Source organism: Electrophorus electricus, chromosome 4 (assembly GCF_013358815.1).
Source record: "Electrophorus electricus isolate fEleEle1 chromosome 4, fEleEle1.pri, whole genome shotgun sequence".
Taxonomy (NCBI): Eukaryota; Metazoa; Chordata; class Actinopteri; order Gymnotiformes; family Gymnotidae; genus Electrophorus; species Electrophorus electricus.
The window spans coordinates 730769-743074 of record NC_049538.1 but is presented as its reverse complement, the minus strand read 5'-3'; the positions used below and the strand labels follow the sequence as shown (position 1 = coordinate 743074).

Sequence of the window (12306 nt, the reverse complement as noted above, 5' to 3'; positions counted from 1 at the left end):
AAACCACTCGTAGAAAAAAAACGATAGCGTGTGCTGGGAGCAGGTACACAAAGACGTTGTGGACTACTGGAATCTGCACGAAAACCTGGACCCTGGTGATCAGGTCATATGGGAAACCTCTTCGACACCCACACCGGTCCTTCACCCGAGAAAAAAAGTGCTGAGGACGGAGTTGATCATGCTGTTCTGTAAAACCCTTGAAGATAGAACCAGAACAGTAAACGTTACCAATAAGATCAAATATGTATATAATTTGGAAAAGCTGATGTGTGTAGTATGTGAGTCTATCAGTCAGTGGAGTTCTCTAGTATCAGAAGCCAATAATACATGTTATCCTTTATATTCATATACATGACATTATGTTTGAAAATCTCAGTAAATGTAAAAATGGGCATATAATATGTATATTCAGCTATATGACTTATAAAGGATATTCAGCATTGATAGATTTGACTTTAGTCATGTAGACTTTTTTTTTCAATATTTTAAAGCTTTTTTCTTGGGAATGTACACCGCAGGGGTCTCCCAGAAAAATGCGGTTAACCTAAGAGTAAGATCTTCTGGCATTTGAGCTTTCAAGTCTACAAATAAATACCCGTAAGGTGTAGAAGTGGCACCTTAAAAACATTCCACAAAATATTTGGCATTTCTTGGATACATCTGACAAGCCAATATGCTGAATTGTCTCTGGGGTTCTTAAATAAAATCATGTGGTTTGCATGCAGGTTGATAGTTCTGCTGGTCTTTCCCTGAAAAAAACAGATATTGTACCAAATACAATACTCTCAGGTTCCTGTGATGAGTATATTTTGTAAAAGCCTTTTCTACTTCTTTGTTCTTACTGCCGTTATTCATCATATCATTATTAGAAGGTTAGTTTTGCTGAGGGGAAAAAATTAATCATCACACAAAGATTCTGGTATTCCCTGAACAAAAGTAATGTTTATTTTGTTCATCAGCTCATCATTCAGAGGTTGCCAACACGCATAACACCATACAATGTTATCAGGTACTTTAGACAACGTCTCATTACAATTTTCAAGTAATGTTTTGATGAAAAAAGATTTTCTGCTATTGCTAAGACCACAAATGATACATGAAAATGGTACTTGCATTCTAGCATCAAAACAATGAGTTACAGACATTTTAAAATAACACTAAAAAATACAAATCCTATATACATTCAGATTCTTAATACCCATACGGCAGAGTCCTGAAATCAAACAACAAAACACATTTGTCATAAACAATCCTGAATCTTTTCATTTGTGATTTGTTTTTGAAGAGAAAGCCCTTTTTATCTCTCACGATTTGATTGAGGGTGGTTGTAAGTACTCTAGTCTGATCACCATTTTTTCACACATTCATCAACCAGTTCTGTCAGAGATTTCAGGTTTACAAGTTTAGCATTTGAATAGTTTAAAGTGATACCCTTGGCTTTCATTGTTGTTTTATCTTTGAGAGTCCTATACCTGTATGTTTTAGGTCCTGAGCTGACAAATTCTACAATCTCGTCACCAGAGTCCAATCACTTGTAAGACCCCCCAGGTAATAGCCCAAAGGCAGTATCCAATCACCTTTATGACTTTTGAAGATGATGCTATCCATGTCTGTATACTAGCAACGGTCTTGTAAATGATCTAACAAATTGTACAGCTCGAGCCTAGCATATGGGGTCATAAAGCACCTATGAAAACATTAGCACACCCTGGTTTATAGCACCTGAAGTCTTTGTGAAATTACTTACATCGTACAGGTTTGAGAACATGTACTCTAAAATCTCATCAGAATCTCTGATCAAAACCATGTTGGACCTGTTTGGTTTTTGACACATCATACCTCACAAAGAGTTTAGCTACAGACCTCTTGGTTGGGTTCAGTGAAATTTTCTCTTCCTCCAGCTTAACCCTTTCATTCTCCTCATATTTTTGTACATTCTTTTTCATATCATTCCATTCATCTTCCCACATGTCTGAATTTTATTAAGACTGTTCTGATGAACGTCTCTGAAGATTTCTGAGGCTTTTCTTAAAGGGTGTGGTGTGCATGATGGAAAGCACGTATCACATCCGTGATAAAAGCAGCCGAGAAACTCAAACGCTTTGAGCGTTTTACCATCATCAAAGTAAACATCTACAAAATAATTTACGATCTTGGCTTCCGCATTGTTAAGTGCACATTGAATGGGTATGTTCTGTTTGTCTGAGACGTACTCAAGCCATTGAATAGACAGCATCGACAAAGATTTCTTACAGTTGATGCAATTATCTAGGGGAGGGATGGCCAAAGTGTTTTCGGGCAGGAGCATGGTGCGGAATATTTTCATGCATACGGATGCTATGGTAATTGACTTGAATGGGTAAATGCCTGTCTCTCTCAGAATCTCATTCCAGAAAATTTTACACCCTGTTTTCAAAATCTTTACATCGTTACAGCAGTATTCTTTAATCTCTTTTCTGAAGTCAAAGACTTTATCAGTGACCATTTTATACCAATCAAAGAAAACTTGCCTCTCTTTGGGCTTCATTGTATCCACACCATAAAACTCAGACTGAGGATACGACCCCACATAGTTCTGATTCTCTAGGGTGTTGTGGGAGTATAAAAAAATCTCTGTATATCTCTATAAATCACTGTTGATAAGCACTGTCTTCAAAGCACAAAAATTTCCCCCATTGTGCTATGATAGTAGGAGTAACCCCTTCTTTCACCAGATAATTCAACAAAAGATAGGAATCATAACCCCTTGCATTATGTGCTACAAATGTGTATCCTTCGAATTATCTATGATGGAACATTTTAAAAAAGGCTTCAATGCACCCATTCCCTTCAGCCATCCACACACCCTCATTAAACCCCATGCAACATATAAAATTAGCTATATGTATGCCCGTTTCCTGTCTGGACTCTGTATCATAAAATATATAACGTTCATCTGCCATCTGTACCTGTAATGGTTGTATGAAACATTCGTGTTTGACCTCCAATTCTATTTTTTCACTACAAACTTTGCATCGAGGTTGAGCACATTTATGTTCTTTTTTTACCTGTGCTAAAGGGGCTCAGATGTTCTACCATTCCACATTTGGTGCAGTAGAATCCTATTTTACATAACAAATATTTATCACCCTACAAGTTTCCCATCTCTTCTTTGTTTTTTGGGGGGGGTTTTTGTAGCAGTAATCTGACCTACACAGTCTTTGACAGTCTGAACAGTGCAACATATTCTGAGTATAGCTATAACATTCAGGATCAATGACGTGTCACTGTTGACTAAACACAATTGATAACAGCTTTAGGAGCTGAGTGGGAAAAAATGGATTATTTTCAGTAATTAGGTAGAATTCTTTTTCAGATCACTCACATGATGGGGGAGGCACTCTTAATTCATCCTCCCAGTTGAACAGACTCAACTCCTGATCCCTGTCATCAGAGCCATCTTATTAAAAAAAATTGATTAAATTATAAACGTGATTAATAATCATGCTTTTAAAATTATATTTACGCGGTGATGGTGGCCTACAGGCTGGTGGTTAAACAGCTTGAATAGGCCTAGAGTTTTATGAAAATTGTGAGCTCAGCCGGAGGGTTCGATGAATAGTGGATGATGGTAGAGGGATTCACCCCTTCTGCCTCTGTGTGACAAATTAATGCACTACATAAACTATTAGACAAAATGCAGTATTTTAACATATGTTAATCAACTTGTATCAACTCATTCAGTATATAAACTATTTCATCATTTTGTGTCCTTACATCTGCTGATAAAAAATAACAAAAAATTAAAATGATAAATAAAATATATAAAATTTTATAAAATGTATAAAAGTTTACAAATTAGAAATTACCTTGGTCGGCAATTCTCTCTACAGATTCAAGGAACTCGTGATCATCTGAACCTACGGAAATACATAGAACAGAATTATAGACCGTGAGCATAAAAGATCGTCATGATGGTATCCTTTATAACAGAACAAATAGATGTTACGTCATTTAATGCTTAATATAAATAAATAGAATTACCTACTTCGAAGTTAAAGTTTTTCTATATAGCTAGCCATGAGAATAAGAATAGCCGATCAAAATGTTTCACATACTCTATGGTCATATTAAATATTGATTAAAAAAATCATCAGAATAAAGACAATATCCTTTCCTAGCTAGCTCACAAAAAGAATAGATAAAATAGCTTGTACATATTACGTAATGATTGTATGATAAGATACAATTAAGTTACGCAACCTGTAGAGATATCCAATCGGCTAATTCATAAAAAAAACTTCTTGGAGGATCATTACTATTTTCCCCCTAGTTTAGCTAATATGTGGCAGTGAAAAAAGACGACTGACCAACGTATTCTTTTTCTAATACGATGAATAATTTTCAGATCCTGACAGCGCAGGCCTTGTAGGTTTTATGTAGACCTGAATTTAATTACTATCTTAGGCTGCTACATGTTAAATCATGCAACGCATGATAAAGTATTTCAACCATTAGCTAAATAAATAGCTAGATACACGTCAGCCTTTTTAGTAAGTTACTAATATGTTTTAACATGAACAGATAAAAAGAACATACCTGTTGAAAACTGTTGAGCCATGTCCATGTTCGTTCAGAGGTCTTGACAAAAGTTTTCAGATATATCGCTTTACAATTATGAGTGTGAACTAAAGGAGTGAAGTACCATAAAACACAGCTTTAAGAAAGAAATGTAGGTGGAGAAAAGAAATGGTTTTCAGATAAAAGCTGTAAATTACAATCCACCCCTCCCCAACACCACTCTCAGATGTGGAATGGACTGAAAAGTGTTAAGGGCCCAACATGTGATAATGGACAAGAACCTAGTGTGATAAAACTTAGAGTAAACATCTGGGCAACAACTGATTAATAAGTTCCGAATGTTACTACACATTTTCTGTAAGATTCTGTAAGTGAAAATTCATAGGTATAACAGTAATTTCCAAGAGCACATGGCCTAACGAGATATGAAAATGAAGAACAGAATAAGTTGATACAGAGGAATAATCTAGACAACAATTGAATGGTTATACTGACTAGTTGGATTTTATTCATGATTAAGCACAATTCAGAATTTCCATGTATAACGTTACTTTCCATGAGTTTATACTTACATGTTCATTTCACTTGCATATGTTGTGAAAGTGGTTGCAGTCACTGCGTGGCACTGTGGGTCCATGACTCAAAACAAAAAAGGAAACAGTCAACTTGTAATTAATAGTTTTTTTTAAATTAAAATTAGCTGTTTTGATATCATTATAATGCATGTGGAAAGATATGTCCTTTGGGAAATGTTAGAATCCTGTAGCCATTCAAGATCTTAACAAGCATTGCAAATATAACTCCTTTGACCATCAGGAGAGGTCAGGGATCCAGCTGGGAATCCAGGGATCCAGCCATGTGTCCTTGCAGTAGCCAAAAACTTTTCTTTATTTAAAACGTAAGACTTGATAATGGTGACGCAGCTCAGCCTGGCTGGAGCCATGTGTGCTCTGTTTCTGATAACATGGTGTCCAGGATGGTTATTCTATGGTTCATTCACAGGTGAGAGTGTGGTTGGAAGGGGGGACTGTCATTCTCCGCTACACACATATACTCATGTGTAAAATATTGTTCATTAATGTATTACAAAACCACTAGATGTACAGTATGAAAAGACTGATAATCACCCATTGATTCAATTTGCACTGTAATCTTCCTCATGGTCCTCAACAGGAGGCTCTACAGAATGGACACTGAACCCACTCGCCCACTTAGCTAAGATATAATGAGGGAAATACATGCAGAGTCAGCATTGTAGTAGCTAGATCACCATTGTATTTATCCAGAAGGACTAGACATAAGGGAGAAACACTAGCAGTAGGTGGAGCGTAATCACACTGGGAGTTCTCACATCAGTGGATATCAGGGCAGCCGAATGATGTGTTAGCTCAGTTACAGAGGGAACTAGAGTCGTGAGTTATTGGGTTTTCCTGATTAACTTCTCCACCATGTTACTTAAAGATTCCATCTGCTGATGATGTTGATTAAGCAGCTGACCTTGGGCAACCATAGCAACAGGTAATAATCCATTTCCTGCCAACTCCATGTGAAGGTGAGGTCTTCTGTAAGATTTGATAAGCCAAGATGGAGTCAAATGCAGAAAGACAGAATTTAATAATAGAAGGGGGCAATCCAAAGGTGTAGTCAAAAACAGGCAATGGTATAAATCCAGAAGATACATGAGAGGCAAACAAATCCAGGGGGGAACAGGTAATAGAGTACATTCTAGAATGCAGGCAGAATAGACATAAACCAGGAAAACATACACAAATACAACAGCTCAGAAATGTATGGCAGGCAAACAAAACTTCACAATAACAAAAAAAAAACATATGTAGTGAGAAATATTAGGGAAAACTAGAAACAGGTGAGACTAATAATCTGGGGAGTTAGCTCGAACAGGAGGCTTGTGGGTAATGTAGTTTATTGTGGACTGAGTCCACTCAGAATGCATGACAGTATTGTTCTTTTTTTTTTGTTTGGAGCTGTAGGGGTGGGTGCCATGTTAATTTTGCCTTTGCTATTATCTATTTTTGCAATAGGGAGTTAGGGTGGGAGTGTTTTTTTATTTTATTTTGTTTTAGGGAAGTAAGTGGTTCAGCTGGTGTCAGTTAATTTTTGTTTTGTTGTGTTTTGGCATAAGCCAACCCTGAAGAAATAGTCCTATCTGGGTTTGATTTATATTGTGATTATATTTTTATGCAATGGATAAACAATACATAATTGAATCCCAGTAAAGTGTATGTCTCTGTGTTTTTTATGTTGTACTATTTTTTATGTCCTGGACTATCGAGTTCATGAGGGGAGCCTGTTATAGGGCCGTAACATAAATTAGGGGTTCATTTGTTTGTCTCTGCATTCTTTGCTGGGCTGTTTTCATTTTAGTGTGGGGATGTGCTTACGGTTTTCACCATATTTGATTTAGATGTGTTTACCACTGTGCCTTCATTGAAGCAGTTTGACATGTGCTGGAAGGTGGAATTGTTGCTGATTTTTTCAGTATTCAAGTAAGCCATTTAACTACAGAAATTGAAATCAAGGCTGATCTGTATAGACAATTGGTGGACCAAGGTCTGTTTCCTGAACATGCTTGTGCTGTGTTGGGGAGGGTGGGTGGTGTTGATTTCACAACTGAAGGAAGTAGATGTGGAGGCCATGGTAGGGTCACCCAGCACTGACAGACCTGTGCCTGTACCATGTTTGTCTTTGTCCAGTTGGTTGGGTGATTCTCCTGATTTCGACATTAGTAGGCAGATTTTGCTTGTACCTCAGTTTAGGGATTCAGAAGTTTATTCCTATTTTGACACTTTTAAGCATCTAGAAAGTACTAGGAAATCTCTGACTCGTGTATGCTTTTATTTTCACGAACATGGTCACCTTGCTGACATTTTGAAATGGAGGAATGTGCTGACCTTCCCTAAGGAAGTCGCCCTGATTTAATACGTTAGCTTGTGGGTTGTAATTTTGGGGATTTATAATGTGCATTTGGATGCTGCAAATTCATTTTCAGTCATGCTCTACATTTTCTAATTCACCAGGGTATTGGCTAATAATGTGAACACTTCTGAACATATACATGATATTACATAGGAACTATAGTTTCCACTAGGTGTCCTATACATCTCTAAAGTGCCCCAAAACCTCTCCAAATGCACACAAAATCAGTAATCACTATACACTATACATTAAATTAATGAGATCCAGTAGAACAGGAAAAAGGATGAAATACAGCATTAGAACTTTACAGAGAACTTTAAATTATGCTTCTGTTGTAATTTTGTGCATAGTTTTTTTTATCCTGTTCCTTATAAAGTTATAATACAGATCCTCTATATTAATGTCTGTGTAGTAGTAATGTCAGTTAGTGAGTTTAATACATAAATAGATCAAACCTTTTAACATTGTAAATATATTCTGAGGTTCCTGACCATTATGTCCATTGACAGAAGCCACCAGTGCTTTGTGTGATAATATAATGTGGGTGTGCACAATGTTACACTGCACCTGAAGATGTGGGGTGTGATTTCTGCACTGGGAGAAAACTCAAAGCCATCAAGTCCTGTCTGGTGTGTCAGGCCTCCTTCTGTGAAACTCATCTGAAACCTCACTATGAAGTTCCTGATTTGAAAAAGCACAAGTTTGTCAAAGTGTCAGTCTCAAAGTGACTGGGGTTCACTCTCTACCTTTTGGTTATTTACTTTTCTTGTTTTACCGGTTCCACGATCTAACTGTTTTGCATATGGGCCCACCATTGTTAGAGTGTGGTTGCTCACCCAGTAGGCTGTTGGTGTCATCACTTATCTCACTTGGGTTTGAGCCCATGCTACAATTTACAAGACACGATTTACAATCTTTAAGTGTCGTAATGTGAAATTTGGCAAAGATGAGTCAGGAGAGTCATGTACAGTTCCCCAGATTCTCCATGTTTATTTGTATAGCAAACTCTGGATCAGATTTTACTAAGACAGAAAAAGTGTGCTAGTCTAACCTCAGGAAGTCAGTCCAACCACAATAGGGGTGAAAATTGGAGTTCAGAAGAGAGAGAAAGACAGGAAAAGGAGAGAAGGAAGGAGATAGATTAGGCCTCAGAGAATGTTCTCACCTCCTGACCTGGGAGCTTTCACAGGGACACCATGGCACAGTGACATTCAGAAAATAAGAATAAAAGAAGTACTTTACATAAACAGGTGGTGTAAAGCTGTCAAACAGAATCAGAAACGAATACGATTTAAACACGCATGTGGTGGCATATGAATTCCTTCAGCAGTCAACACCCATCCAACATTTTACAGATGAGGAAAGTGCACATATGACAGTATTAAAGGACAGAAGGACAACAGTGAATTTGTACTTTTTAGATACCAATAGTGCTCCATATCTTGGTTAAAAATCACAAGTATATGAATATAATCCATTTGTCTACAGAGTGGTTCAAAGGAGGAGCAAAGGAAATGGCAACAGAGAATCCAGGAGAAAGAGAAGAAGAAGGTCCAGGAGCTAAAGCAGGCTGTGGACACTCTTAAGGTGAATACTGAGCAGAGAGCTGCTGGAGCAGCTATTTCAGAGCTCAGTCATGCCTCTCTTCCAGTAAGCCAGTGAGAAGACCAGTGTTGACACACTTTGGGATCCTAAACAATTACAATGTGCACTATAAGTCATCCAGGGTCACATTGAAAGAGTGAATGATAGTTCAGCTTTAAATGGACCTTGATCTTGTCTGTGTGTCTCTGAACAGTACTCTGTACAGGCAGCAGTGGAGGACAGTGAGGAGAACTTTAGTGTGCTGATCCACTCCATTCAGAAAAAGCGCTGTGAGGTGAGAGAGCTAGTCAGAGATCAGGAGAAGACTGAACTGAGTCGAGTTGAAGGACTTCTGGATCAACTGGAGTAGGAGATTGCTGATCTTAAGAGGAGAGACACTGAGATGGAGCAGCTCTGCCACACAGAGGATCACATCACATTTCCTCCAGGTAACAAACTCTGTCTCAGCTACAAAGGAACCTGCTCCTCAAGTTTCTATAACTCTTCACAAAAGCTCATAAAGACCACAAAAATATAAATGTGTAATAACAAATGTGTCTTTGCTGTAATTTGGTTTGAGATCATTCATTACTCTTGTACACCTTTTATCCTTCTCTTTGTAGAGTTTCCAGTCCTTCTGTGTTTCTTCTGGATCTGGATCTACATCCCTCATTTGATCGAGTGAAGAAATCTCTACCTGATCTGAAAGAGCAATTTGAGGAATTCTGAGGTGGAATTCAATATGATCCCTCCACAAGGTAAGAGGAGCCGTCATTCTGTGAAACACAATGATGGAAATCTCTACTTACTTAGTGGCAGAGTAAAGAAAACTATAAGATTTCCTAAACTACATGGACGGGTTTTAACATGCTTGGATCATTACTGGTCCAGGCAGTTTGGACCCGGTATCTATGGCCAGGCGGTGGTCAACGAATCTGTACTTGGTCAAGGTGGACTTCAGTTTTAGATCAGGCATCTAGTAGGTCATCTACCAGATAACATTCCATTTTACTCTGTGTTTGATTGAGTTTCCCAGTAGGTGATAATTTTGTTTGAGTAGTTTTGTAATATGGGAAATTTTGAGTGGGTTTGCTGTTATGTTCTGTTCCTGATTGTGTGTGGTCTGTGTGTGTTGGTGTGTGTTAATGCTGAGCTGTGATTCAGATCTCAGAGGACTGTTCTCTTTGCTCAACTCCTGTTACTGCAGGGCTTTAGAAAGATATGAATGGGGCTTGCTGTTTTATAAATATGCCCAGAATTTTATTCCCCTTTTGTGAATTATGATTAATGGAAAATGGCCTAATTCTACATTGCATGCATTGTTTGTAGTGTTCCTGTGCACCTTTAAAATCATTTAAAAAAAACTTTGCCTGCAAGGTCTCAAGTGGATGTTTGCTGAGTTCCTGATTTATATACAGGCCCCAGACCTCACAACCATACAGGGCAATTGGGTCAATTACAGATTCAACATTTTTAGCCAAATTCTAATTGGGGTTTCTAGAGAACATGTTGTATTATGGTATAAAATGCCCTGTGTGGTTTTTGCTGCCAAGTTAAATGTCCTGATAAACTCATTTTGAGTCCTAAATAATTAATTATTTAAATATTCAGCATTGTTGTTAATGTAAATGTGTATTTTGTTCCCTGAAATGGAGATCCTTTCTGGAATGTCATAACATAGTCATTTTAGGTTGACTGCCAGGGCCCAGGTCTGTCAGGACTGTTCCAGTAGGTCCAGGGTGCAGGTCTGTCAGTACTGCTCCAGCAGGTCCAGGTCTGTCAGTACTGCTCCAGCAGGTCCAGGGTCTATGCAGTGGGGGACAGCAGAACCAGGTTGTCTGCATAAACTAATCTGAGTCATGAAGAGTGAGACCAGGAGCTGTAGACGCTTCTAGTATTTTTGCCAATTCATTAATATAGATGATGTGTTAAGTGTTGGGCTTAGATAGTAGGCTTGTCTCACTCCACATTCCTGAGAGAAGAAATTTGTTATAAAATTTGTGAAGCCGAGGAAGCTCTGAAGTTTCTTAATAGTAGTGGGAACAGGCCAGTTGCAGATGGCCTTTATTTTCTGGTCGCCCATTGCGATCCCACCATGACTGATGACGTAGCCTAAAAATGTCATCGTAGAGAGATGAAACTCACACTTCTCTCCTTTAACATATAAACCATTGTTTAGGAGTTTCTGTAAAACAGAACGGAAGTGGTGTATGTGGCTATTGCGATCAGGTGAATAAATGAGAATGTCATCAATGTAAGATATAACATATTTCCTATATAATCCTGGAAAACATTGTTCATAAAAGCTTGAAAAACAGAGGATGCTACACTGAGGCCATAAGGCATGACTCGATACTCGTAATGACCCCTGGTGGTAAAGAAGGCAGTTTTCCATTCATCCACTTTTTTTATACGTACCAAGTTGTAGGCACTAAAGAGGTCTAACCTGCTGAAATATTTGCCTGTTCTGAGTTGATCCAGGGTGACTGAGATAAGAGGTAATGGATAGGCATATTTCTTGGAAATCTGGTTGAGGTTTCTATAGTCTACGTATGGGCAGAGACCTCCGTTCTTTTTCTTTACGAAGAAGAAGCCAGACGCAAGTGGGGAAATGGATGGTTGGATGAACCTCTGGTCCAGTGCTTCTTTGATGCATGTATCCATGGCTCTTTCCTCTTCCTGAGAGAGGGGATATACCTGGGCTTTACAATAACATTAAGACTAAGATCCCAGGACCACCACCCTCCAGAATAGGAGTGTATGTGGATCATAGTGCAGGAACTATGTCCTTCTACAGAGTCTCTAACACAATGACCCTCCTATACAAAGTTCACACCACATTCACTCAGCCCCTCTATGCTGGGTTCAGGATTGGTCTAAATTCAACTATGATGTTATGTGATCCCATATAATGTGTTTGTGGTATATTGCGGTTAATAACAGAGATTAAAAATTAATGCAAAATGCCACATTGTTCTTCAGTTGTGATCATTCTCTGATGTGTATCATATCCTCAGAGAGTTGATATTGTTCAATAGTACAGATTAGCTCCTCTGGTGTAAAGACTTTACTAATTACAGCATAACTACTCCTAAAAAAAACTAGAATCATCAGTTAGTCTGCTGTACAACATACACAAACAGTGAAAACAGGTTTTCTTTAATAAAAGCTGTGTTAAAATTATACCATTACATTAGGACGCAGTTGAGTTTAAAATGCAGAAGA

General features: G+C 38.1%; 1 pseudogene; it reads left to right on the top strand.

Moving 5' to 3' along the window:
• The window catches only part of LOC118241141, an 86006-nt pseudogene that overhangs the window by 818 nt on the left and 72882 nt on the right, over window positions 1–12306 (top strand).